Source organism: Ursus arctos, unplaced genomic scaffold, assembly GCF_023065955.2.
Source record: "Ursus arctos isolate Adak ecotype North America unplaced genomic scaffold, UrsArc2.0 scaffold_7, whole genome shotgun sequence".
Taxonomy (NCBI): domain Eukaryota; kingdom Metazoa; phylum Chordata; class Mammalia; order Carnivora; family Ursidae; genus Ursus; species Ursus arctos.
Window position 1 is genome coordinate 28,333,765 of NW_026623089.1, and position 27,999 is coordinate 28,361,763.

The 27,999-nt window shown below is 35.7% G+C and overlaps 1 protein-coding gene and 1 pseudogene across 1 annotated transcript in view; one reads left to right on the forward strand and one right to left on the reverse strand.

Annotated features, from left to right (window-relative positions):
• LOC113251746 (60S ribosomal protein L6-like) lies at positions 1–27,982 on the reverse strand (annotated as a pseudogene).
• Positions 1–27,999, forward strand: part of HPSE2 (heparanase 2 (inactive)) — a 640,767-nt gene that overhangs the window by 122,470 nt on the left and 490,298 nt on the right. The window lies entirely within an intron of this gene.

Genomic DNA, 27,999 nt, shown 5'->3' on the forward strand with positions numbered 1-27,999 from the left:
CTAATTAGGTCCTTTGTAAGAAATTTGAAACAACAATCTATGATGATAAACTCCATTTGTAAGAGAAAACACGGAGCTGAGGTAGCTCTGAAGCTGAGGAACAGCTTTGATTTTTGGCAGAATTTGTGAGTCCATAGCTTTCTGATCAACCTTGCACTGTTCTGTAATCTCATGTTTCTCCTTCTCTGTGTCAAAAATCTCACCTTCCTAATGTCTGGATTTATGCAGCTTCTTCTTCTTAAAGTAAGCTTCAGTGAGATGTTTTGGGATTTTTTCACTACTGATATCAATTTTGATGGATTGGCAATAACAACTTTCTGGTGTGTTCTATGCATAGGAACTCAACTGAGGGCCAGAGATTCTCACAAGTAGCAAGCCGCTGCTCAGAAAACCATCCTCTTGCTTCTGTGGTGCCCAGTGAGGAAAATCAAAATGGTCCCAGGAGTGATGCTAGCTTGCAATTTTCTCACATGCTGACTGAAAAGTTTTTGCTGTGGCTCAAGAGCTTTCGAGTCACATTTTCAGTAGGATAATACCTAGGCAATTTGTGAAGCTGAACCACTCAGTACCACCATTCCTGTCACCACCAACTGGTTTTGTGACAGTAGCAAGAACCTTCTTCTTTTTCCTTTCAAGCAGACAGTTCAGTTATTGGTTGGTCACCTTGGACTAATGTAGGCTTCATTTTACACTTCGATAGAGTCGATCTGTTTTAGTTTTTCTTTTAGTCTTAGGGTGAGACATAGTCTTTACTCCTTGGCATTACTCCTTTCTGCAGTTTTACTGGAGAGTCCAGATGTTTAAGCCTCTTTAACTTGGCATAATTCAAACTCAAAACACTCTCTCCCTGCATTGGGCAGCAGCTGAAATCTTTGCTCAGTCTTTTCAGCTTTTCAGCTGTTGCCTTCCAACAGACTTTTTGGAGGGTCACAGTTCTGTAGTCAGTTTATACGTAGATTTTGTACCTAGATGATAATTTTCATCTTAGAATTTATTCAGGTTTTTGAGAGCTCCCCTTCTATGGCTTTTTCCTCTCTTGGATTTCCTATTTGAATTTCCAGACTCTTTGCCAGCCCTAACCTTGTGCCCGGAGAGTTTCTGCACTATTCTGCACAGACTAGGGAATGTTCTAAATAGATTATTAGGTAAATTATTGTATGTAGCTCTTTAATTTTCTGTCTATGGATTGAATCAGTGTTGCCTGAATAATAAAAATGCTTCCTCAAAAGAAAAAAGTTGTGCCAATAGATACTTTGTCATGTTGGCAAGCCTACATGGGTCTTCTGTGACTTGCCTGGGAAATGTTTGGCAAGGCTAGAATGGCACACTGTATTTCACTAGTGCCAAGTTAGGATCTTTTACTACAGATCACTGAGCAACCTGTATCACCATGTTGTTGTTGTTGTTGTTGTTTTAACAGGATTCCCACGAAGAGTATGTACATTTACCTTTCTGTTTGGTTGTAGTAAAGGGGGAACGGTAATTTCCCTGATGAGCTGTCCAGATATGTGGCTTTGTGAAACCTTACATACTTGTGAAATAGAATTTATATGACTTCTTTCTGACTTGTACTATCCATGGGAAAGGGTTTCTGGTATGTTAGCCCAGCATATTCTGTTTTCTTCTTTCTGATTATAGCATTTCTTTTACCATGCCACTTCTTTGGAGAACCCTAATGTCATTTATGTGGGACATGCAATCTTCATATTTGTGCTCTTTGCCTATCTTTCTGATCCACACCCCATCTCTCTCACCTCAAGGGTAGAAATGTACCAAATTACCACAGCGATTAGTTTAAATGTAGGCCAGGGTATGAATAAGACCAAATAAAATTTTTCTCAGGATATTTCTCTTCAGTTTAAACCATGAGCTTCTAAGGCAAGATCCAGGTTTTGCTCACCGTTGCGCCCTCTGTACCTAGCACAGACCTGGAAAAATGTGAATGAATGTTGAATAGAATGAGTGGCCCTTGGTAAGATCATGCAATAATTGTGATTGGCTTTCCAAGACTGGATTCTTCTTTCTTAACTTGATATTATCTCCCTAGGAAATGTGAGTCAGAAGTTGGCAAAGCTTCATGAAGTAGACCTCACCAATATATCGTTGGGGCATGACTGGGAGAGAAGAGAATTCCAGAGAAAGTATGTTTGAGACTAGACCCTCATTTCCCCAGAGCAGTGTAATTTTTATCTTTGAGACAGGTGCATGCACATGTTTCCTTCAAGCCTCCCCCCGCCCCTGCTCCCAGGACATCAAAGGACTCAGGAAGTTCTTTCACTAGAAATACCTATTTCAAGTATATCAGTGCTCTATCTTGAACTTTGGAGAAGTACCATTAGCATCATTGAAAACAGCATTTGTGAATTAGGAGACCTGGAAGATGTCACAGTCTGGTTAGGGGGAGAATGATTTCAGAAGTGGGAACAGTGGCACCTGGTTAAGATATATTTGTTACTTTTACAACCATCTCCATTTTCTTGTTCTTCTTTCTGCTATTCTCAGGTACACAGTGATCCATAGTTATAGCTCTCTTGGTAGGGATTTTTGGAGAAATACTGTTACTGTACTACAGGTTAGATAAGAATTGGTTTTTTAGAAAATTTGGAAATGTAATTACCATCCATATCATTGTTTCATCATGGAATTGTTATTAAGTTTTAAACATTTAGCCTACATATGGATATTTATAAAACAACTGCTTGTAAGTTGAAGTGGTTCATTGTCAACAAATTAGACTCAACAAATAGGTAAGTGCCTAAAGTAGCCACTATTTTAGGGGCTTTTCAGATATGTTATCTGGCATAATCATAAAATCCTGTGTGCATGTGGGGGGTTATTATTCATCCTTGTTTTATAGAGAGGAAGTTCATCAACAATTAGGATTAAAAATAAACATTGTGACTTCTGACTTATGGTTTGGCAGGTAAGGAGCTTGGACATCTCCACTCCTTTGTAACAAGAAATAAAAAGCTGAAGAAATAGAAAAATCAGCTCTTCTTAGATTCATCAGAAAAGTGATGTCACAAGGCAAACCATTACCCTTATGCTATGCTCCTTATGGACCAACTCATTTGGAATACCCTCAAGTCTAACTTAAAAAAATCTGACATCCAAAAAATGAGTAGCAATGTGAAAGCTGCTCTGTTGGAAGACACCTAAAGCAAACCTTTTAACAAGTACCAGAACACTAAATAACTTAATTAGCTTATTCACCATCAAAATTTCAATGATTCTAGGAAAATATAGCTCAAAATCCATTAATGTTCTAGTCCCTAAGTAAGACTTAGAGCCCTCTCTCTTAGAAATGGCTTGCCAGCCTCCCAGTGGAATAAAAAGCTCTCATCACCTTCTGTTTTCCATCCTACTTTAAATCCTACTTCACAGATTTTGTTAAGGGCCAATTTGACATCATTTCTCAAATCAGACTTTGCTAGTGCTCTTTATGAATTTTCAAAGCACAATTCTGGAAGAAAGGCTACTAATTTAAATTTGAAAAATATACTCCATGGGTGATCTCAGAAGTGTTTGGCAACAATTGCATTATTAGACAAAACTGAAATAATCATGAAGCTGAGAAAGAGCCTATTTTATGTGTGGTTGGTTAGATAGTGAAATAGTTCTACATATTCTAACATTGGTTGGTGTCCTGACCTTTCTAAATATTCAACCTGTAAAGACATTCGAGAAGCCTATGACTTGCTCTCTCCCTCTCTTCAAAAATGATAGATTTTACTTGAATTTTTACAAATGGAGTCACAACTACCTATAGCTCGAATGGAACAGTTGTCTTACCAGGTATAGAACATGAGAAAATAGTTTCTAAAGAGCTCTGGAAACTTTGAAGGTCTTAAAATTTGTGGAGAAAATGAAATTTTATTTATTTGTTTTTAAATGAAGAATCTACATCATGATAGTGTAGATCTATTTGGAAGCAGCTCTTCCCAATTTTTACTTAGCATGCTGCTGCACGTTTTTGCTTAATTCCTCACAGAAAAGTGTCATCAAATAAGAAATTATAAAATTACCATTTAAAAATAAATAGGCAGTTGGCATTTTCAGGAGAATCATTTCCATGAAATTCCAAATTTTATGAACTAATGCTAAGCATTTTTCAAGCCAGTTGTTTCAAGGATTTGAAGAAAATTTATAACTATTGAATCTTGGGCAGATGACCAGTAATAGAAGGTTAAATAGTTTCAAAATTTTTGTTTTAGATCATCAGAGATTAAATATAATGGAATATGTTCTGGAAAATGAGAAGTAGAGCTAGAACAAAGAGTTCTCAAAGAGTTTGGTGTTCTGGAAGACTGTCATCAGAAATGGTAAGGAGAATATAGAATGCCACCAGCAAGGATGTGGGGCACATAACCTCCAAATGCCAACTGTAGGATTCTGCCTCATTTCTGACTACATTAATTACCAAGTTATCTCTGGTCAACTAGCCTTCTGAGAATGAGTGAAGATATTTAAAGGAAGAGCCAAATATGCGAGGAACTAGAGTTCTCAGCCTCTTCCTTATAGTTGCTTTATAATCTGATGGTTGAGTAGAGGTCCTGGCCTGTGGACTCCTGGAATTATATGGAGATAGAGTTACACCTTTTACATTCCAATGTATGGAATTAGAGCAGCATTTTAAAATAGAAGTTTCTATGAAGGCATCAATATACAATAGGTGTTACATACTAAAGCAGAGTACCAGTCCAAAGTATAGAAGGATATACCTAAAAACTGGCCACATAATCTTAAAGACTCCTCATCTATAAGGAGGGTATTAAATTATGTATTGTTAGATATTTGAGGAGGATTTTTAAAAAGATTTTTATTTATTTGAGAGAGAGGGGGTGTGCGGAGGGAGAGAGAATCTCAAGCAGACTGCCTGCTGAGTGCAGAGCCTGACACAGGGCGCAGTCTCATGACCCACGAGATTATGACCTGAGCTGAAATCACGAATTGGATGCTTAACTGACTGAGCTACCCAGGTGCCCCTTGAGGAGGATTTTTAAAGGAATAGTGGGTCAGAAGTGGGATCATACCTACAAGGGCAGTATGGGGGATGTCTTAGATCCAGTTCAATAGAAGTTCGCAGACACGCAAACAGGCCTCAGCAAGGTGGACCCTACTGTTTTCTTGGAGCCCAAAGAAGAAATAAATGACTGCCAGAATAGAGTGCAGTCCTCCAAGTTGAGGGACATAAATGTGACAGACTGTCAGCATTAGGTGTGTGTGTGTGGTGCTTTGAAGTATCTGTGAAGGCACTCTTACCTTCAGAGAGCATGAAGCCAAATTAAAACAATACCAATTAAATAAAAGAGTTTTATTGCTTTCCTTACTTTTTCCTTACCCTTCTACGAACCTTTGAGTAGGAGGTAGATAGAAATTTGAATGAAGTATAAAGGTTTGATAACCTGAGATTAGATATTTTGTGAACTTTGAGACTTATGGTTGAGTCTTAAAGTGACTATAGAATATTTGGTACCTGAGAGCGAGAATTAAAAACCGTGGAACTGCCCAAGTTTCCATTCAGGGACATAGGAAATCCTTCCGCACAAAACATATTTTAAAAGGATGTTGGAGACAAAAGTAATTCTGCTATCTGATAATTTCCTATGAGTCTGCTTGTTCAGTGTGTTTTATAAAGTTTTTTTCAAAGTTTGCAAATTTTGGCACACAATCAATTTAGAGGAGAAAAGCATGATGGTTAAGAACATGAGTCTAGAATCAGACTAGTCTCAAATCTTGGCTCTGCCATTTTTTAGTTATGTGACTTTGGATAACTTACTTAACTTCTTTAGAACCAGTTTCCTTATCTGTAAAATAAGGATTATAGTAGTAACTACCACAAAAGGTTGTTAAGATTAAATGAGATAATGCAAGTAGAATGCACACTTTGGTGCCTACCTCAAAATGTTAGCTATATAACAAGTTTAACTTTGAAGATGTTAAATGGTAGGAATTTCTACTAGATATGTCTCCTGAGGCAAGGGAAACAAAAGCAAAAATAAATTATTGTGACTACATCAAAATAAAAAGCTCTGCACAGTGAAAGAAACAAATCGACAAAACTAAAAGGCAGCCTACAGAATGGGAGAAGATATTTGCAGATGACATATCAATGAAACTCAACACCCCAAAACCAAATAATCCAATTAAAAATGGGCAGAAGACATGAATAGACAGTTCCCCAAAGAAGAAATACAGATGGCTAACAAACACATGAAAGGATACTCAACATCCTTCATCATCAGGGAAGTGCAAATCAAAGCTACAATGAGATATCATCTCATACCAGTCAGAATGGCTAAAATTAATAACACAGGAAATAGCAGGTGTTAGTGAGCATGTGGAGAAAGGGGAACCCTTTTACACTGTTGGTGGGAATGCAAACTGGTTCAGGCACTCTAGAAAACAGTATGGAGGTTCCTCAAAAAGTTAAAAATAGAACTACCCTATGATCTAGGATCTACTAGGTGTTTACCCAAAGAATACAAAAATACTAATTCGAAGGGATACATGCACACTGATATTTATAGCAACATTATCCATGGTATCCAAATAATGGAAAGAACCCAAATGTCCATTAACTGATGAATGGCTAAAGATACACACGCACACACACACACACACACACTGGAATATTACTCAGCCATCAAAAGAATGAAATCTTGCCATTTGCAATGATGTGGATGGAGCTAGAGAGTATTATGCTAAATGAAATAAAGTCAGTCAGAGAAAGAGAAATACCATTTAATTTCATTCATATATGGAATTTAAGAAACAAAACAAATGATCATAGGGGGAGAAAAAGAGAGAGGCAAACCAAGAAACAGACTCTTTTTTTTTTTTTTTTAAAGATTTTATTTATTTATTCGACAGGATAAAGACAGCCAGCGAGAGAGGGAACACAAGCAGGGGGAGTGGGAGAGGAAGAAGCAGGCTCATAGCAGAGGAGCCTGATGTGGGGCTCGATCCCATAACGCTGGGATCACACCCTGAGCTGAAGGCAGACGCTTAACCGCTGTGCCACCCAGGCGCCCCAAGAAACAGACTCTTAACTATAGAGTATAGAGAATAAACTGATGGTTACCAGAGGGGAGGTTGGTGGGGGGATGGGTTAAATAGGTGATGAGGATTAAGGAGTGAGTGCATTTGTTGTGATGAGCACTGAGTGTTGTATGTAATTGTTGAATCACTAAATTGTACACCTGAAAATATTACACTGTATGTTAACTAACTGGAATTCAAGTAAAACCTTAAAAAAAGATAGAATAGCAAAATAATTTATTTTGCAGTAAGGGAATTTATTCATGTAGATTTTAAAGCCAGTTGTGAGCTAGATTGGTTTTTAATGTTTTTGGTGCTGAGAATATTATCAAAATACTTTTAATATAAGTTATCAATAATTATTATTTGCATTATTTAAAAATTTGCCACTACAAACCATGCTAGAATAAAGATGCATGTATAACCTCATTTACTGAGAATAGATTTATTTCTGTGGAGTAGATTTCTCAAAGTGGGATGTCTAGGTCAAAGGTATATGTATTTTAAAATTTCATAAAGTCAAGTGTATTAAGATATAATTTACATGTAGGTAAAAAATGATTTTAACAAATGATTATAAAATACTGTCATGGAGCCACCACCACCATCATGATAGAGATTTCTATCATCCTGAAAAGTTCTCTTATGCCCCTTTTCAGTCAGTCTCCCTACCCCAGTCTTTAGTTGCCTCTCATCTGATATCTGTTCCTAAAGTTTTCCCTTTCCAGAATGTCATATGAATGGAAATGGCTTCTTTCACTTAGCATAATGCTTTTTGAGATTCATCCATTTGTTGAATGTATCAGCATTTCATTCCTTTTTATTGCTGAATAGTATTCTGTTACATGAATGTTCCACAATTTGTTTATCCATTCATCTATTGATGCACATTTGGTGTGTGTCTAGTTTTTTGCAGTTAGGAGTAAAGTCACTATAAATATTTGTCCTCAGATCTTTGTGTGGACATATGCTTTCATTTCTGTTGTGTGCATACCTAGGAGTAGTAGAATTGCTTGAGCATTTAAGTGTATGTTTGACTTTTTAAGAAATTACCAAATTTTTCCAAAGTGACTACCATTTCACATTTTCACCAGCAATGTATGAGAGTTCCAGTTTCTCCACATCATTGCCAACTCTTGGTATTGTCAGTCTCTAATTATTGACATTCCAGTGAGTGTAAAGTGGTATCTCATTTGGTAATTTACATTTCCCTAATGACTAATGATGCTGCACATATTTTCATGTGCTTTTTAGGCATTCGTATATGGTGAAATGTCTATGCATGTCCTCTACCTGTTTTTAAATTGGATTTTTAGGGGCGCCTGGGTGGCGCAGTCATTGAGCGTCTGCCTTCGGCTCAGGGCGTGATCCCGGCATTCTGGGATCGAGCCCCACATCAGGCTTCTCCGCTGGGAGCCTGCTTCTTCCTCTCCCACTCCCCCTGCTTGTGTTCCCTCTCTCACTGGCTGTCTCTCTGTCAAATAAATAAATAAAATCTTTAAAAAAAATAAATTGGATTTTTAGCTTATTACTGTATTGTAAGAGTTGTTTTTTTTAAATATATTCTGGGTATAAGTCCTTATCAAATAAGTGATTTGCAAAAAATAGCTTCTCCTACTCTGTAGCTAGTTCAAAAAAATTTTTTTTAAAGATGTCTTTTAAAAAGTGTAAGTTTTTTGTTTGCTGAAACCCTTTTAATCAATTTTTTCTTTTGTGCTGGTTTATCTGGTCTTATCTTTATTTCACCTCCACATTTATAGTATAGTTTTGCTGGATATAGAACCTTTGGTTGATAGTTTCTCCCTCCAGCATTTTGAATGTATTCTTTTGCCTTCTGTCCTCTGTTTCTGTTTAGAAGTCCCCTTTTAATGGTATTGTTATTCTTCTGTATGTGATGGATGGTTTTTCCCTTGATATTTTCAAAAATTTCTCTTTGCTTTTGTCTTCCAGAGTTGGATTATGGTATATCTAAGTTTGGATTTCTTTGTGTTTATCCTACTTAAGGGTTTTTGACCTTTTTTGATATTTGTATTAATGTATTTCGTCATCCTGGGGATATTTTCAGCTCTTATTTCTTCAAATACTTTTTCTGTCTTACAGGTCTCTGAAGTTTTGCTCACTTTTCTTCAGTCCCCCCCTCCCCCTGCCCTTTCTCCTTCATATTGGATCATTTCTAGTGATCAGTCTTCTAGTTCACTGATTCTTCTGCCATCTTCAGTTTGCTGTTGAGCCCACTTAATGAATTTTTTCATTCTAGTTACACTTTTCAACTTTTGTATTTCCACTTAGTTATTAAAATTTTGTTTCTTTTTTGAGATTTCCTGTTTGTTGAGTCATTATCCTCATATTTCCTTTGAAATTTCTGAATAAACTTTTTAAAAGTTTTTGAACATATTTTTAACAGTTGCTTTGAAGTCTTTGCTAAGTCTAATGTCTAGACTCACCCAGAGTTAGTTTCTTATATCTCCTTTCTTTTCCCTCAGTGTTTCTTTGCATGCTTTATAATTTATTGTTGTTGTTGTTGAAATCTGGGTATTTATTTTTTGGTTTGAAAGTGATAATTTTTTTAACTGAAGTATAATTAACATACAGTGTTATATTAGTTTGAGGTGTACAACATAGTGATTCAACAATTCTATATATTACTCAATGCTCATCCAGATAAGTATACTCTTTATCCCCTTTATGCATTTTACCCATCCCATCACCGACATCTCCTCTGACAACCACCAGTATGTTCTCTGTATTTAAGAGTCTTTTTTTTGTTTTTCTCTTTTTCCTTTGTTCATTTATTTTGTTTCTTAAGGACTACATGTGAGTGAAATCATATGGTATTTGTCTTTCTCTGACTAATTTGTTTCACATAGCATTATACGATTTAGGTCCATCCATGTTGTTGCAAATGCAAGATTTCATTCTTTTTTATGGCTGAGTTATATATATCTACCACATCTTCTTTATTTATCTCGTAATGGACACTTGGGTTTCTCTATATCTAGGCTATTGTAAAGAATGCTACAATAAATATAGGGCTGCATATGTCTTTTTGAATTAGTGTTTTGTTTTATTGGGGTAAATACCCAGTAATAAAATTACTGGATCATATGGTATTTCTATTTTTAATTTTTTGAGGAACTTCCATACTGTTTTTCATAGTGGCCGCACCAATTTGCATTCCTACCAGCAGTTTATGATTTTTTCCACATCCTTGCCAACAGTTGTTGTTGCCTGTGTTTTTGATTTTAGCCATTCTGACAGGTATAAGGTCTCACTGTGGTTTCGATTAGCATTTCTCTGATGATTAGAGATGTTGAACATATTTTCATGAGTCAGTAGGTCATCTGTATGTCTTCTTTGGACACATGTCTATTCAGGTCCTCTGCCCATTTTTAATTGGATTGTTTGGGTTTTTTTTATGTTTTGAGTTGTATAAGTTCTTTATGTATTTTGGATATTAACCCCTTATTGGATGTATCATTTGCAAATATCTTCTCCCATTTGGTAGGTTGCCTTTTTGTTTTGTTGATGGCTTCCTTTGCTGTGCAAAAGTTTTTCATTTTGGTGAGTTCCAATGATTTAATTTTGCTTTTGTTTCTCTTACCTAAGGAGACATGTCTAGAAAAATGTTGGGAAGGCCGATGTCAAAGAAATTACCGCCTAGGAGTTTTATGGTTTAAGGTCTCACATATAGGTCTTTAATCCATTTTGAGTTTGTTTTTGTGTATGAATGCATAAGAAAGTGGTTTTGTTTCATTTTTTGCTTGTGGGTATCCAGTTTTCCCAACCATTTGTTGAAGAGACTGTTTTCTCCCCATTGTATATTCTTGCCTCTTGCCTCCTTTGTCACAGATTAATTGATCATATAACTGTGCATTTATTTTTGGGCTCTCTGTTCTGTTCTGTTGATCTATGTATCTGTTTTTGTGTTAATACCATACTGTTTTGATTACTATAAAAGCTGGGCATTTTAGATAATATATTGTAGCAACTCTGGCCTGAATTTTCTTCCCATTAACAGCTTGTGTTTTTATTTTTTGCTTTTCTAATTGTTTGTTTTTAGTAATTTACTTGTACTTACACAGAGGAATGTGTCTTCTCTGTAGTGTTCAGCTATTAAAATCTCTGCTTAGTTTTTGTTCTTATTTTTATTTTTAAAATTTTAGTTTCTAAGACGTTGCCTTGCACCTGTATAAGCTGGTGGTCACTAGTAGGTTCAGAAGATATTATGCCCAAGTTCCCTCAAGCCCCTAAGGTTTTCACCTTCAATTGATGAATTTGTATGTGGAAGAGTATATTCAAAGTTCAGACAGTTCACAAGTCGGCCTCCACTTTCTGCCTGGCTCTTTCTGGTATCCTCTGTGCATTGCCTGTTGCCAGGGATTTGTGATGAGCTTATACAGTTCTATGCTTTGTTCATTACCAGGCTTACTCACTTCAGTTTCTGCATAGCCTGTTACTTGCATCTGCTGAAACTGCTTTTTGGGGAGAATATTTGCTGATATCTTTATCAACTATTGCTGGAAGCCTCACTTGTCTTCATATTTTAAGATTCTTGATCCATATCATGAATTTGTTTCATTCTTCTGTCAGTCTTTAGGTATATGTCTGCAAGGTATTTCTGAAGGTGCATAATTGAGTGAATTATTGTATGAGCCCATGAATATCTGAGAATATGTTTTATTTTCTTTACATATAAATGATAACTTGGCTTATAAAAAGTTGTGGCCACAATCATTTCTCCTTAATTAATTCTGTAATACATGGTTGTTTTGCATTTGGTGTAGAATAGAAATATGACTTTTGTTCCTTCACATAAAACTTTTTTCTTGCTTGAATGATTTTAAACATTTTCTTTATTGTTTCAATTTCAAACTTGAATATATCTAGGTATAAGCATTTAAAAATTAATTTGGTCTAAAACTGAAATAAATTTAATTAAAAAAAAATAAAATCATAATTTGAAAACCGGTACAGTTTTACTGAAGTTCTTAAAACTTGATCTGAATAAATAGAGAAGCATGCCATATTCCTGGAGAGAACTAAGTGTTATTTCTTCCCAAATGCTGTGTTATCTTTCATAATATCAGGTGATACATGATATATGTTTATCACACCATTAGTAATACAATTATAATCTGAATCTAAAAGGGTTTTGTGGGAATGAAATTTGACAAGTTGAGATTTTAAAATTCATTTATAATAGTAAGTATGTGGGAGTACTCAAGAAATTTTGGGAAATGAATATATTATACTGCTAATGTTTTTAAAACATTGGGATAGGTGAAAAGATCAATGGCATAGAAGAATGAGTCTAGAAAAAGTAAATATATATGGAAATTTAATATATAAAAAAGGTTGTGACATTTCAGATCAATGAGGAAAAATAGATTTAATAAATTGTGCTGAGTCGTTGCCTATACAACTTTAAGAAAATACATTTAGATTTTCTTCTACTTCATGCTACATACAAAAATTAATTCTAGATGAATTAAAAGTCTAAATATAACTCCTTTTCCAACTATAGAAGTGTTAAGGAAATGTGAAAGAATATTTTTATAATTTTGGGTATAAACACACTATTTAAAACTTAGTAATAAAAGAAATTAATGGTAGATTTGAGTGCATCAGAATACTCGTGTGTTTTACAGAATACTATATAAAGTTAAAAGATTAAAAACAGACTGAAAAAATGGATGTGAAATATAGAAGACAAAATGTTGGTGAAATGTGTGAAAGTGGACATTGCTGGTGGGAATATAAATTGGCATAAAAATTAAGAGGCCCATTCCTAACAATTGTAAATCTTAGACCATATCTTATAGAAATAATTCCATGAATATGTTAATATATATTTTCTTTGTAGCATAGTTAAAAAAGCAAAATGCTAGAAATAAGTACATATGCATTAATAGGGGAATGATTAAATAATTTTGGTACATGTATCCGGTTGAAATACATACAGTATTAAATGGAATGCAGTAGCACTATGTGTGCTGATATAGAAATATGCCTATAATATATTTTTAAATGAAAACATAAATTTGAAGAACATCTATATAGCATGATCCAATTTTTACAAAAAATATGCATGTGAAGGTGTATGTTTACATATATGCCTGTATATAATCTGTAATCTTCCTGTATAATCAGAAAACATTGTGGAAAGCTACATATTTTACAGTTAACAGCAGTTAGATCTAGTATATGGGTTTTAACAGATGGAGGTGTACATTTACACTTAAAAATCATTTTTGAAGAATAATTAAGGATATATAAATATACTCAAGATATAATTAAAGCATAACAAGTACAGTGCTAACTCTCATTATTTTAGTTTGGCTAGGTCAGAAATAAGGCTCTTGGACCAAAGAGTCAACTTCCTTCCTTTCCTTTTCTTCCTGCCACTCTTAGCATTAACTCTCTTCTGCTGTTTAATTCTGAGATTCCCAGAGCTCATTTCCATTGAACTTGCTCTTTTTCTCTGTGCTACTGTCCCTAGCTTGGGCCTTCTATAACCTATTGCAATGTGATGATCTTGTTAAAGCTATACGTGAAAAGACCAAACACAGTATCACAGTGCAGAGTACCTACTGCTTCAGAAGAGAAATGGCAAATATACATATTTAATGTCCTTCATTTGTATAGATTTTACATGCACTATCTTTCTTGATTATTCCAATAGTCCTATGAATGAGGAAAGGCAAGTATTCCCATTTTAACAGAGGCTTCACATGATTGGTGTCTTACTGGAGACAGGCAAGAAAGGAAGTAAAACAAAGACTAGATATTTACTCTGTTAGAACAAGAGCATAATCAAATCGAAGTAAAATAACTCCAGAGGGGGGTGGTGTAGAGCACCGGTGCGAATCAGAAGCCTATGGCTTTGAACATTTGATACTGCTACTTCAGACCTCTGCTTCACACTATTTTAAAAGTTTAGTCAGAGTGGTAAACTCACATGCCTTTTTAAGGCTTAGACAGGAATTTAAATGAATGGAGCACAGAGTATGAGATTATAAAGGAGTGGAAAATGATGAACTAGAGCTCATAATCTCCATCCTAAGACTCTGAAAAAAAATTTTTTTAAATGATGCTGTTAACACCAATTAAAGCAACTCTGTTGTCCATATCCAGTGCGTGGGCTTCTAGTTTGTAACGTCTGGATTAGCTGATTTCTTTTCAAGTCTAACATCCTCTTATGCTTTTTGTAACATAGAAAAATAATTGAATGAATGAGGGAGGCAGTTGGTAGAGGGTATTGAATTTATAATATGATTTGATTTTTAAAAGCTTTTTATTTGAGAACATTTTAGTGATTAATGGTATACAGGTAGTTACAAAGATAGTAGAGAGAGGTCCTCGGTATCCTTCATCTTGTTTCCCACATTAGCTATATCTTGCATAACCATAGTACAACATCAAAACCAGGAAATAAAGTGTGTATAGAGTTCAGTGTCATTTTATCACATGGGCAGATTTGTGTAACTGTCTCAGCAATCAAGTTACATAACTATTTCATCACCACAAAGATCTTGTTGTGTTACCCCTTTTATAGTCACACTCCCAACATATATGTACCACAGTTTGGTTAATTATTCATCTATTATAGCACATTTTGGTCATTTCCAGTTTGGGGCTATTTCAACTAATGTATGAAAAATTGTGTACAGATTTTTATGTGAATAGTTTTCATTCTGGGATAAATGCCCGCAAGTGTGATTGCTGGATGGTATGATGAGTGTATATTTAATTTTTTAAGAAACTGCCAAACAACTTTTCAGAGTGACTGTTCCATTTTATATTCTTACCAGTAATGTTTCTTTGCATTCTTGCCAGTATATAGTATTGTCACTATTTTCATTTTAGTTGTTTGAATAGGTGTGTAGTGATATCTCCATGGTCTTAATTTCCATTTATCTAATGGCAAGTGATGTTGAACATCTTTTCATGTGCTTATTTGCCATCATATATCTTTTATGTCTTTTGTTCATTTTCTAATTGGATTGCTTGTTAATTTTACTGCTGAGTTCCTTTGAATTGTGAATATGTTGCCTTATATGGCAAAGGGGAATTTAGGTTGTAGATGGAATTAAGGTTGTTAATCAGGTAATTATTCTGAATTACCTGGGTGGACTCGATGTAATTACAGGGATCTTTAAAAATAGAAGACCAAAGCAGAAGAGTAAGCCAGAGAGATTAGATGTGATATGAGAAGGACTCAAACTTTGAGAGATTCCCAGAAAGATTAGATGTGATATGAAGAGGACTCACCTCCCTTTAAAGGTGGAGGAAGGGGGTCATGAGCTAAGGAGTGAGTAGTTTCCAGAAACTGGAAAAGGTGAGGAAATGATTCTATTCTAGAACCTTCAGAAAGGATTGCATCCCTGCCAACACCTTAATTTTAGCTCAGTGAGACCCACTGCATACCTCTTAGTTCCAGTAATATAATAAATTTGTATTGTTTAAGCCACTTAATTTGTGGTAATTTGTTACAATAGCACTAGAAAAATTAAATTACATAATATAATTCTTCTACATCAAAAAGTGTTTATCCATGATAGGACTTCTAATAGCTTTTTAAAAATAGAGGAATAAAATAAATGTTAAAATAGATAAACACGAACTTGAAAGAGATGAGGGAGGGAGTATGTGTGTATCCTGAGGTACTTAAATGGAGTCCTTAGGGTTCCATGATATTCATCTTGAATGTTATTTATTTTCTTATTGAAGTGTAGTTTACAAACAGTATTATATTAGTTTCAGGTGCACAACATAGTAATTCAACATTTATATATATGAAATGATCATGATAAATCTAGCTACCACCTATCGTCATACAAAGTTGTTACATATTATTAACTATATTCTCTGTGCTGTATATATTTATTTTATGTCTTATTTATTTATAACTGGCAAGTTTGTACCTTTTAATATCTTTTAACTAGGAGATTATTGGTTTTTAATGATTGAATAGTGGTGTATATTTCTGCTTTTGTAGACCCACATTTTCATATGTGCTGATGTTTTTTTCTCTCTGCCTCTTTTCTCAAGCAGTGGGTGAACAGAAGGGGGACCTCATGATCTCAAAAGAGAACAGGTTGAAGACGTTTTCTAAACATTGTCCTATGTGCAAATATGTGTCTGTTGAATCTAGATACAACAGCTGTTTCTCACTTTCTTATGATGTGCTCCAAACATTCAGCAGTATCTATAAAAAACACCTTTAGAATGTCTTATTTATGAAGTGGCAAGTGGAGATTAAGATTATTGTGCTTATACTTGAGCCAGATATATGTGGTGTGATTGATGCGGACATTCAAACTAAGGCTAAAAGCCTAGGTTGATTCGTGCATGTTTTGTGAATGTTGTGATTGCTCTCATACTTAATAAGGTAGTGGAAATCCTGGGAACAAAAATCACAGACTAATAGTTTGCCATATTTGAACTTCTGGCATTCTCCATAAGCCTAAAAAGTGCTGAGCCCATTCCCTTTTCATTGCTTAAATGTCACATTTACCTTAGAGATGGACCTACTAACTTTACTATAAACTGTTCATCCTTGTATTTGTGGACTTTAAACAGCCTTCCCCGTTTTGCGCCCCAGGAGCACTCTATAAAAAAAGCAATGTATTATAAAAAGTTGTTGTCTCTTGATTCCTAAACTAATTGTATCTTTTCCTTTCTATACCTCACTCTATTTAGAATTCTCTCCCATCCTTCCTCCATTCTGGCCTACAGAAGTTTTAGGCATTTTTAAAATCCCAGCTCAAATGTATCTCCTTCCAAGAAGTCTCCTCTTATTTCCTCTGAATTGGAAGGAATTTGTCAGTCAGAGAGGTTAACTTACTTTGCTGTGTAGTATAGAAATTTGAATATTTATAAACTCCTTGAGATAGGGACTCTCTGAATTATTTTTTTTCATTTCTTTAGGACCTAGTATAGAAATTTAGATTCTCAAGAGGTATTGAATAAAGTTACATGAAGTAACTGTTGGAGTAGAAAAACTAGGACAATTGACATGGGTCCACCCACAAAGAAAATTCTTCACATTTTAAAACCAGGTTTTGGTGACTTGGTATTAATGTTCTTATGTGTGCCTTTTATTTTGTATTAATCTATTTCTATGCCTAACACACTGGTTTCACGTATTTGATATGGAAATTTCAAAGAACTAGACTACTTAAGAGTAAATAGTATATTAGTCTTCTTGGTAATGTGACTTTAGAACAAAGAAGGGAAAAATTAGACTATACTATTTCTGAGCTCATCTCATAATTGAAGACCACCCCAGAAATTATTATTCCCTCTTAAGCCTTAGGAGGCTAAGAGGGGTAAAGGATGAAGATTCTTCCAAGGTTTCTTGTTCTATTACAGGCAAATTCCTTCTTGTTAAACACATTCTTATTTCTCCCTTCAGCTGTTCACATTAAGCAAAAACTAGCTTTCAAGTGAAACCAAATAGGTCTTCTGCACATAACTCTCATTCCCCCATTTTGATTTATTCAAGAAGAGAGAATGAAAGGTCAGACTCAACTGTATTAATTCAGCAAATGCTTATTCAACATAAATGTATGTCTTTATATATACCTAGAAGGGTGTCTAGCTCATCCATCATGACTAAGACAAATTGAGGAAGGGAAACAAATGAGATAAGTTCTACAGTTATGCCATTTTACTGTTTGCAGAGTCTTCAGACTTCAGTGGAAGCAGCAGGACACCAAAGCTAAGTCCACTGGTTTTCCTGAGATGAGATTGAACTGGGAGTCCAGGAAGGCCAAGGTGGTTAGAGTTCACATCTGTGCACAGAGAGAGCCTCAGAGAAATTCAGAGGGTCCCCAGTGACCAGCATATGTATGAATTGAAACTGTCAAAGGCCGGGGAATGTCTACCAAAAAGAAGCAGGAGGAACAATCTATGGGGTTACACAAGTCTCGTAATAAGTAGTTCATATTCTCACCAGCCACAGTGAAAAACCTCATAATTAATGGGATCTTGGATAAGTTACTCAGAAGCATATTTCCTCATCGATGGGGTAAAATCCATGTTAGCTTAAAGGTTATTATGGTCCTGCTTAACAAAACTAAAAGGGAGACATCAAAAGAATCAAAATTGTTCCAAGAGGGAGGAACTCAGGGGAGTGACTGAATTATTCAGTGTATCAAGGCTCATCCCTGAGCTGGGCATGCATGAGTGATTCTACACACCATATTAAAAACTTTGAGAACTAACAACTAGACCACTGATCCAGTATGATACTGGTCACTGTGGGGCACGAATGCAGAATATATTGAAATAGCACTGTAAAGATTTTGAAAATAGAACTCTCATTGAAATCTTAACCCATGGAGGACTGGTTTGAACTTGTGACCTTGAACTTATTGGCTTGATTGCCTACTAAAACAAAAATACCAACATTCTTCATAGGACTGAATAAGACCCAGAGTCTTATATCATACAATTCAGAATGCCCAGGATATATCCAAAATTACGTGGCATACAAATAACCAGGAAAATCTCAACTTGCGTTGGAAACAGTAGCAGATGCAGATGACAAGCTGACACGGATGTTGGAATTACCTAACAAAGACTGTTAGGTAGTATTATAATAATGCTACGACAAGTAACGGTGGACACACAACAAATGGAAACTATTGGAAATAGAGACTGTCACAATAAAGAAATAGAAAATATAAGGCAGAAGCAAATGGAATTTTAGAACTGAAAAGTATAATCAGTGAAATAAAAAAATGCACTGCAGTGGCTTAATAGCCAGGTGAAGATGACAGATGAAAGTGTCAGGGAATGATAGATTAAGAGATGAATACAGATCAAGAGAAACTATCTAATCTGAACAAAAGAGAGAAACAAAAAAATTGAAAAAAATAATTAAACAGATCTTCAGGGATCTGAGGGTCAATACCAGAATATTTAGGGGTGCCTAGGTGGCTCAGTCAGTTAAGCATCTGCCTTCGGCTCAGGTCATGGGGATCAGCCCCCCAACCCCACCCCTTGGAGCTCCCTGTTCAGGGGGGAGCCTGCTTCTCCCTCTCCTCCCTCTGTCACTTTCTTTGTCTCTCTCTGTAAAATAAATAAATAAAATCTTAAAAAAACACACACAAAAAACAAATGTCTAACATTTGCTTCATCTGAGTCTTAGAAGGAAAGGAAGAGAAGTGCAGTGCAGAAAAATATTTAAAGAAATAATGTCTGAAATGTATCAAAATTTTTGAAAGATCTGGTCCTGTAGATTCCAGAAGCTTAGAGAATTCTAAATAGTATAAACTCAAGGAACCTACACTAGACACATAATCTGCTAAAACTAAAAACAAAGAAAAAATCTTCAAAGCTGTCAGAGAAAGATGATGTATTCTTTATGTATTTCTTTATTCTTCTATTTAAATAATTGCAGATTTCTTATCAGAAACCATGGTGGCCAGAAAAAAAGTGTAACAGCACTTTTTTTTATAAAGATTTTATTTTTAAGTAATCTCTACAGCCAATGTGCTCCAACTCATGACCCTGAGATCAAGAATATCTTGCTCTTCTGACTGAGCCAGCCAGGCACCTTGGAACAGCATTTTTAAAGTGCTGAAAGAAAAGAACTGCCAACTGCAAATTTATATCAGGTAAAAATATCCTTCAGAACTAAGGTGAAATAAAGATGTTCTCAGACAAACTAAAATAATTAATTTCTAGAACCTTTTCTAAAGGAATTTCTAAAATAAATTCTTCAGGCAAAAGGAAATTTGAAAGATCAGATATGAAGAACAATAGAAATGGTAAATTTTAGGTTATGTGTATTTTACCACAAAAAAAGTAAAAGGGTAGAGGTAGTTATATTGTGAAAATACTAATTAAAAGAAAGTGGGAGAAGTTACTTTAGTATTAGACAAAATAGACTTCTGGGAAAAGAAATTACCAAGGATAAAGAAAGATACTGCATAATGATAAAAAGGATCAGTTCATCAAAAAAAAAAAAAAATGGCAATCCTAGATTTGTATGCACCTAACAACAGAGCTTCAAAATACATGGAACAAAAAGTCATTAGATAAATTAATTATTTAGATAAGTTACATTTAAAATTATTGTATTTATGTAAAATTGTACAAAATATAGATTAATTTACAGCAACAGAAATCAGGTGAATGGTTGCCTGGGTACGAGAAGGTAAGATTATCAAGGGGCACAAGGAAACTTTCAGGAGTGGTAGATATGCTCATTATCTTGATTGTAGTGATAGTTTCCTGTGTATATACATATTTTAAAATTTACCAGATTGTGTACTTTAAATATATGTTGTTTATTATATATTAGGCTTTAATAAAGCTATATAGAAACTTTAAAGAGATAGACTTTAACAGATTTAATCTTCCACACTCATCTTAGTTTATAGACTCCAGATTTCTTCCTCTTCCTATTCTTCTTCCCTACCAAATATGCTGTTGATCTTTTTTGGAACTCTGGCATCTTGATGACTACCTTTGCTTTTGGATAGCCCCTTTCTGGCCATACATGAAGGAAAGTCAAGGTACTGAGGGAAGTTCTCAAATGTCTGACTTTACCCTTCCAGCTTGGAAATTATAATCTGATCTAAAGGGAGAGAGTATGAGACAGATATTTAAAAAAGTTGTTTAAGATCTTGAATCTTGAAGTCATGAAACTACCAGTAATTTATAAGCTTGGTCTACTGGAAGTTTAGTCCCCCCCCAACACAAAGCAAACACATGAAAAGATGCTCAATATCATTAGTCATTAGGAAATACAAATAAAACCCCCAAAGAAATGCTACTTCAACTCAATAGGAAGCCATAATAATAATTTTCAAAATGGAAAATAACAAGTGTTGGCAAGGATGCGAAGATGCTGGAATCCTTATGCAATACTGGAAAATTGTATGCTTATGGTCTGAATGTGATATCTTTCGGATGTGATCTGTGGTTTCTTTTGTTTGATGTCATGTGTGCTTGTATTTCTGTTCATTAAATGATTGTAGAAGGGTTTTATAAGTATGTGCTGCCTCTGGGACATTATAAATTTGTGAGTAATGTAAAACAGAGAGGCCAGGCAAGTGTTAGGATTTTAGAAGAATCCTAGAAAGGAAAAAGTCTTCAGATTATACAGTTGATCCTTGTACAACATGATTTGAATTGTGCCGGTCCACTTACACATGGATTTTTCTCGATAAATACAGTACTGAACTGTTAATGTATTTTCTCTTCCTTATGATTTTAATAGCATTTTCTTTTTTTAAGCTTACTTTATTGTAAGAATACAGTATATAATATATATATAAAATACAAAATATGTGTTAATTATGTATATTATTGGTAAGGCTTCTGAATCAACAGCAGGTGATTGGTAGTTAAGTTTTGGAGGAGTCAAAAGTTACACACATATTTTTGACTGTGCAAGGGTGGGAGGAAGGGTTGGTGCTCTTAACCTCCCACATGGTTCACAGGTCAACTGTAATTAACTGGAAGAGTAATTTGTGTATTCTTGGAATACTAATAGGTAACTCCTGTATGAATGTTCTGAATTTTGAAAAAGATTTTACTATATGCAGTGTCATTGATTCTTATAACATCTCAGTGATGTGTCATCACCTTTTTTTCATGAGGGAGAAAACTACTTACATTTCGGTGCACTTAATGCTAGCCTTCTGAATTTTTTGCTTGGTTAGAGATCACTTAATTTTATCAACATCAGCAAGAGATGATCCTTTTCCAACTGAATTTTCTCCATTCTTCCTGGAAGGAAAAGTTCCCTCATAAGTCTCCTAGAGCTTTTGCAGTTCAAGGCAAACACTTGGCCCTACCCCTAAAATGCTTCTGGGATTACAAAGCAATTGGAAAGTAAATGTCAGTTTGAAAACTACTACTATTGCAGGAGAAAACAATACGGAAGCAGACACCTTGGGGCTGAGGGAGGGAGCCTCTCAGGATAGGATGTGTAGAGGTAATGGGCAGTCCATTGTGTATCCATTATGATGTGTACTATGTCAGGTATAGAGATTTAGAGAGAAAAAAGCTGCTGGGAAATGTGATCTTGCAGATATGGATGATTTGATAGTGATCTTCACTCTGTGTAAGCCTTAGATCTGTATTCTTACTTGATGTTTTCTCATCTATAAAATAGGGATAATAATATTGTCTTTCTCAAAAGATTCTCTTAAGGATAAAGAAAGATCATGCATTACAAATCACTTAATGCCAGACCTGATGTGGAGTAAACAGTTGATACATATTAGCTATTAATATTAAATCATCATGATGAAGACAAAGTTATATACTCTAGTAGTAGCGAATATGTTAAGAGAACATTTGGAAGTGGGGGGAAGACGATCACAGAGAAAACTTTCAGTTAGACAGAAAAGACTTGGAGGAAAAAAGGCTCACACAGGAAAATTTCCATGAATGGACGTTAGGACCACCAGCTGTTCAGCCTGATCTGAGCTAAAGGATAGGTCTTGAAGAATAAGAGAGGAAAGATTTCTTCTTCTAAGTAATCGTGAAAGCAGTGAGGTAGAGTATTCTCTGGACTTAAGGGTGGAAGTGGAAGGAAAAGCAAGGGTGGAGTTAGGAAAGGAAGTGCCAGCCTATAAAAGTCTTATCAGTGCACTCATCTTTATCAGGCTGCTTTAGATAACGAGATTTTGGATTTGCAAATCATTTATTCTAGATCATCAGACATTATAATTAAATAGAATCAGAATTTAGTTAAATAGATATTTATCGAGCACTTCTCACATGTAAAGCAATGTCTTATGTAACTTTGTTAAACTTGGTATGTTCCTATAAGACAAAGCCCATATTCTTCAGGAGCTTGTTTAGTTGAGCAAATGGATATACAATGCAGATGGCCGGTTTTGGTTAAAAGGTACTAAAGGAATTGATAAGGAAAGAATACATTCTCTGAGAGTCATGGTCTAACGAGGAAAAATACCGGAAATCATTCCTGAGTGTTGTTGGTACTAGAAAGTGATTTGGGGGGCACCTGGGTGGCTCAGTTGGTTGGGTGTCCGCCTTCAGCTCAGGTCATGATCCCAGGGTCCTGCTCAGTATGGAGTCTGCTTCTCCCTTTGCCCCTCCCCCCACTCGTGCACACGCTTGCATGCACACTCGCTTGCTCTCTCACTCTCACAAAAATAAATAAATAATTAAAAGTGATTAGGATAAAATGTTAGTGGACCTTATTTTGGGAGACTTCCCAATTTGTTTATTCACATGTTTTCTCTGCTGGAGATGGTTACACTTTGAGCACTGTATTGGCTTGCTATTGTTATGTAACAAATGACTCCAAAGTTCAGTGGCATTAAACAGCAAGTATTTATTATTGTTTATAAGTCTAAGGGTCAGCTTCTTGGAGGTTAGCCAATCTAGACTGCAGTTGGCCTAGACATCTCTGCCCTTTGGTCTAGTGAGTAAGCTGAGCACGTTCTAATGTGATGGTAGAATACAAGAGAGCAGGTGGAAACATGAAAGGCCTTGTAAAAGCCTATGTTCAGAGATAGGTTACTGTCATTTCAGCCTCATTCAGTTGGGCACAGAAAGTCACATGGCCAACCAAACCTAGGGCTAAGAGATAGGGAAGTATACTTGACTCATGGAGGTGAAAGAGAGTGAGTGAAAATTTCTGAACACTTATTAACCACAGGCTCTGAGAACACTGACAAAGGTTTGTCAAAAACGCCAAATAGTTTGGGGCCCATGACATTGATTTCCACCATGTAAGTCATGCCCCTGGCTAAAACTGGAACTTTGAGCAGAACTTTCTATTTACATAGCAAATTCAAATTAACAAAAAACTTTCATATATGTTATTTTAGAACTGTTTATTTATATAAGAAAAGATTTGCATTCCTAAATTAGAGTCAGACACATGATATGGCAATACCAGGTTAACATTCTCTAGGAATGAATAGACAGGAATAGTTATCACCTGATTTAATACAGAAGAAATTCTGAAACATTTTTAATACTCAGGAGCCATTTTGGGCGCTCAATGCATCAAGTATTTCTTTGTCTTTTGGTCAAGAACAGGAAGATTGGAAGAATGGCTTCTACATCCTTCTCTTTTTCTAAAGTCTGACTCTACACTAGGAAAAAGAAACCATAGTTTTCTTTCTTTGATATCAGATGGATGGAAAACTGATTATTTTGGTTGCTTCTATACTTTTCTCTCATTCCAAAAGCCTAGAAGATTGGAATTGATTACTACTTTTCCTTTGAACATAACTAGATTTGAAAGCATTTGTCAACTAGTATTTGGCAGTGGTTAGAAGATGCCTCAGTTGGTATAGCTTCTAGTTTCACTTATGATTTGATTTGGGTATGTGGCCCAAACTATTAGTCTCCCACCTAATAGCCATTCCTTCCCTTCTTCCTTTCTAAAAGGGCCTCGCTTTTGTTCAGGGACAGGCAGCTATATACCTCAGGGGAAGCTGATTCCTTCCCAACCTTACTTGTAGGTGGTTTTTAATTACTTAAAATAAATCATGTTAATTCTAATCTCTTTACCAGTGATTGGCTTGGGAATGGCCAATGAAGTAAAAATAGAATTCTCCTGGGGGGGCTCTGAGAAAGATTTCTTAACTTTTAAAAGAAATGCACTGAGAAAAATGGTCCGTTTTTACGCTTTAGACACAACTGTGTGAAGAAGTGATGCTGGCAGCTGCTACAGCCATTTTGCTACTATTAAAGGACAGGCGTGAGCACAAAAGCCAATACTCTAAGGTTAGCAGAGCAGAAATTGGAAAGGATTTGCATCAGTAAAGATACCACGGAGCCACTGAATTAATCAACCCTAAAAACACCTTATTTCAAGACTTCTTTTCTTGTGTGAACTATTACATTTGTGTAGTGTTCCACTACTTTTTTCCCTTTTGTTTGCCGCTGAAAATGCCCTAATTAATTGAAAGTAGGACCCTGTAGTAAGATGCCCTACATCTTGCCCTGCCTTGACCCTCAAGGAGGTAATAAATATGGTGATCAGGAGCATGGGCTTTGAAGTGTGCCAGACCTATGTTTCAATCTTGGCTCTTGCCTTTTATTAGCTGAGTAACCTTGGATAAGTTATTTAACCTCTTTTAGCTTCCTTTTTTTTTCTTCATCAATGAAATGGGAATAATAATATTAGCTCTCTTACAGGGTTATTAGGATTAAGTAAGATAAATGCATTCCCAGCCTTAACACAGTATCTATCACAAACTTAAGTATGCACTAAATTCTTATTATTTATTAATGTTCGAAAATCCATTGTATACCATGTGCATTCAGCAAATATTGATTAGACACGTAGTTTGTAAATTGAGTATTGGGGACAGCTTGCTTTTCTCTTGTGGAGACAGAAATCTAAGCTGTGAGAGGAGTTATATTTATGGGAGAAAGTTTTACAGTTTACAAGAAATTGTAAAGCTCTTAATGGAGGGATCGGATAGCTGAGAGTTCTTTATTCTGTGTCCTTTTTTCCTCCTCTAGGGGAGGAGGAGTTGGACTACCCAATCCGGCTACCCTGACTTTTGAGGTAATGCTTCAGAGGGCCCTGACTGCACTCTTCTAGCCAAGTAGCACACTCCTTTGCCATAGTTGGTTGTTCTGATTTGCCGAGTCATGTCCATGCTTTGTTCCCTGGCCCTTTAAGCTGAACTGAGTCACTATTTTCAGCCAGTATTTAAGGCAGAAGTTGGTGGTTATTCTAGAAAATCACTTAGAATGCCACCCTTCACATACCTCTTTTTCTTTGGGGGCAGGTTATCCCCAAAGTAAAGGCATGTGGGTACAGCTGTCTTCTGCTTTTTCTAGAGTACTCATGTGTTCTTCACAAAAGCTTAGGACACTTTCGTGGTGGAGGTGTCCTTCAACCATGCCCTCTAAAGCACAAACATACACACTCACCCTGCCCTTCCCTCCAGGCATGACTCCGCAAACACAAAACATTCTATAGTTGTGGTATGAATAAAAAGCTTGGAAAATCCTGCTCTAGAGAAGCTGCTGTGAGATTGCCTTGGATATGGAATGTCGGAAGCACCCTGAAATGCATTGGAGTACAGAATGAAACAACTGGGCTGGGAAAGAGGAGACTGGTATTTTATGAAAGACTCACTTCAGAACCTTAGGAAGTCACTTTACCTTTTCGTGTCTGTTTATTCTTCCCCAGTTAATAACTATATATTAACTGAATAATAACTTATTTAATAATCATGAATATTTAATTTGTGAATTATACATTTATTTGGATAATTATTTAATGTTTTATTATATAATTAAATGCTTCCAAGAGATCAGGGTCTATGGTTCTACTAGTTATTGTAACATTAGCACAATTCCTAAATTACAGTATGTGCTCAAAAAATAATTGTGACTAAAGAAATGAATCTATAACATGAGTAGGCTCTGAGAGAGGATTCCTAAGGTGCCTTCCTGTCCTATAAATAAGGGGAAAATTCTATTTCCTCATGCTCTCCTTAGTGTAAAACTGCAGGGTGTTTTCTTGAGGAATACAAATGCCATTATATTTTCAGTTCCTGAAGCATCAAGATACTGGAGGGACTGGAAAGAACTTTTGAGGAAAATGTGGCTATTTTAACTTGAGAAGAGTGAATTTGTCAAAACTTGAAAGTATATGCATCTATGCATTTAAAGACCAAGGTAGGGTCGTATAAAGATAAGATCATTACTTTGGACTATTTGGTCTCAATCGGAGAAAGTCCAATTCTTCATGTTTTGAAATAAATTTGGGAGCTTCCATTAAAGTAATTGGGAAACTGAAGAATTCTGTAGGAGAAATTGACTCCTACCTATATGTGAGATGCCTCTGATGAAGGGACATCTTGAAGTAATATGCAACTCTTGATGACACCTCTTCAACACTTAGTAAATCTGACCTTTCCTTTCATCTGTCATTGTGCTGAATCACATGGCCCAGCAAGCAGCCAACACATTGCAACCAAACTTCACAATTGCTGGCTGGGAACATGTGCTCTCTCAACTTGATTAGTGATATTACCAGTGTTTAAACCCATTTCCTGTCACCTTGGTGGATGGAGGTTACTTGACAGGAAGTCATTCTGCTGTCATCCAGCAGGGCTGCCAATGCAGCTCTTTAAACTTATCGGTGAGTAGAGGCAGCCAGCTTTACTCTGGTCTAAAGCTTTTGCACATGTGGAGTAATGCAGGCATTTAGCAAGTCATGGAAGTACCTAGTTTTGATACTAATGGAATGTGTATTTCCTTGAGATTTCTAAGTTCTCAAAGGTTTTGGCAAACGCTGACATGAAAACTGTTTTAGTTAAAAATGAGCTTATTTTGTGCTTAAAGGGTCATTTTGTATTAGCTGTGTCTTCAAGTCGATTTTGAAAAATCACCTCTTTGGGAGTGGGCAAAAAAGAAGTCCCAAGAGGCGGCACATTTCCTCTAATAAATTCAAGCAACTTTTTCTTTGTATTGAAGATATTATTTGTCATACATTTTCCTTGTCATACTGAGCATTCCCAGACCATCATTTAAAACAGATTGGTAATTTGGCCCTTAATTTTGGCACCTGTACATCTTTTAAAGCTCTGGTCTGTGTTTGGAGACTTAACTACTCTGTAAGTTAATACCCTTTTAGGGCCTAAACACCACCATTAACAGCAAATTGGCCTCTCAGGATACTGGATAGAACCATTTTTTATATTTATTTGTTTAATCTTTATTAGCCAAAGGTTGTCCAACAGCTCTAAAGGAGTGACTTGCCCATGAGGCTTGGAGGCATGTTAAATCTTTCTCTATAACTTCAGGGTTAGGACCACTGTAAGTACTTTGGGCTGCTTGTGATTGCAACCTCCGTTTCTAGGCAGCCTTGAAAACCCAGCCATAAGCTCCTCTTATTCTCTGGCCCATTGGCCTTGTAAGGTCTTGTAAGTCCTAAATCTTCATAGCTGGAGGAGACCACAGAGATCATCTGGTCAAAACCACTTA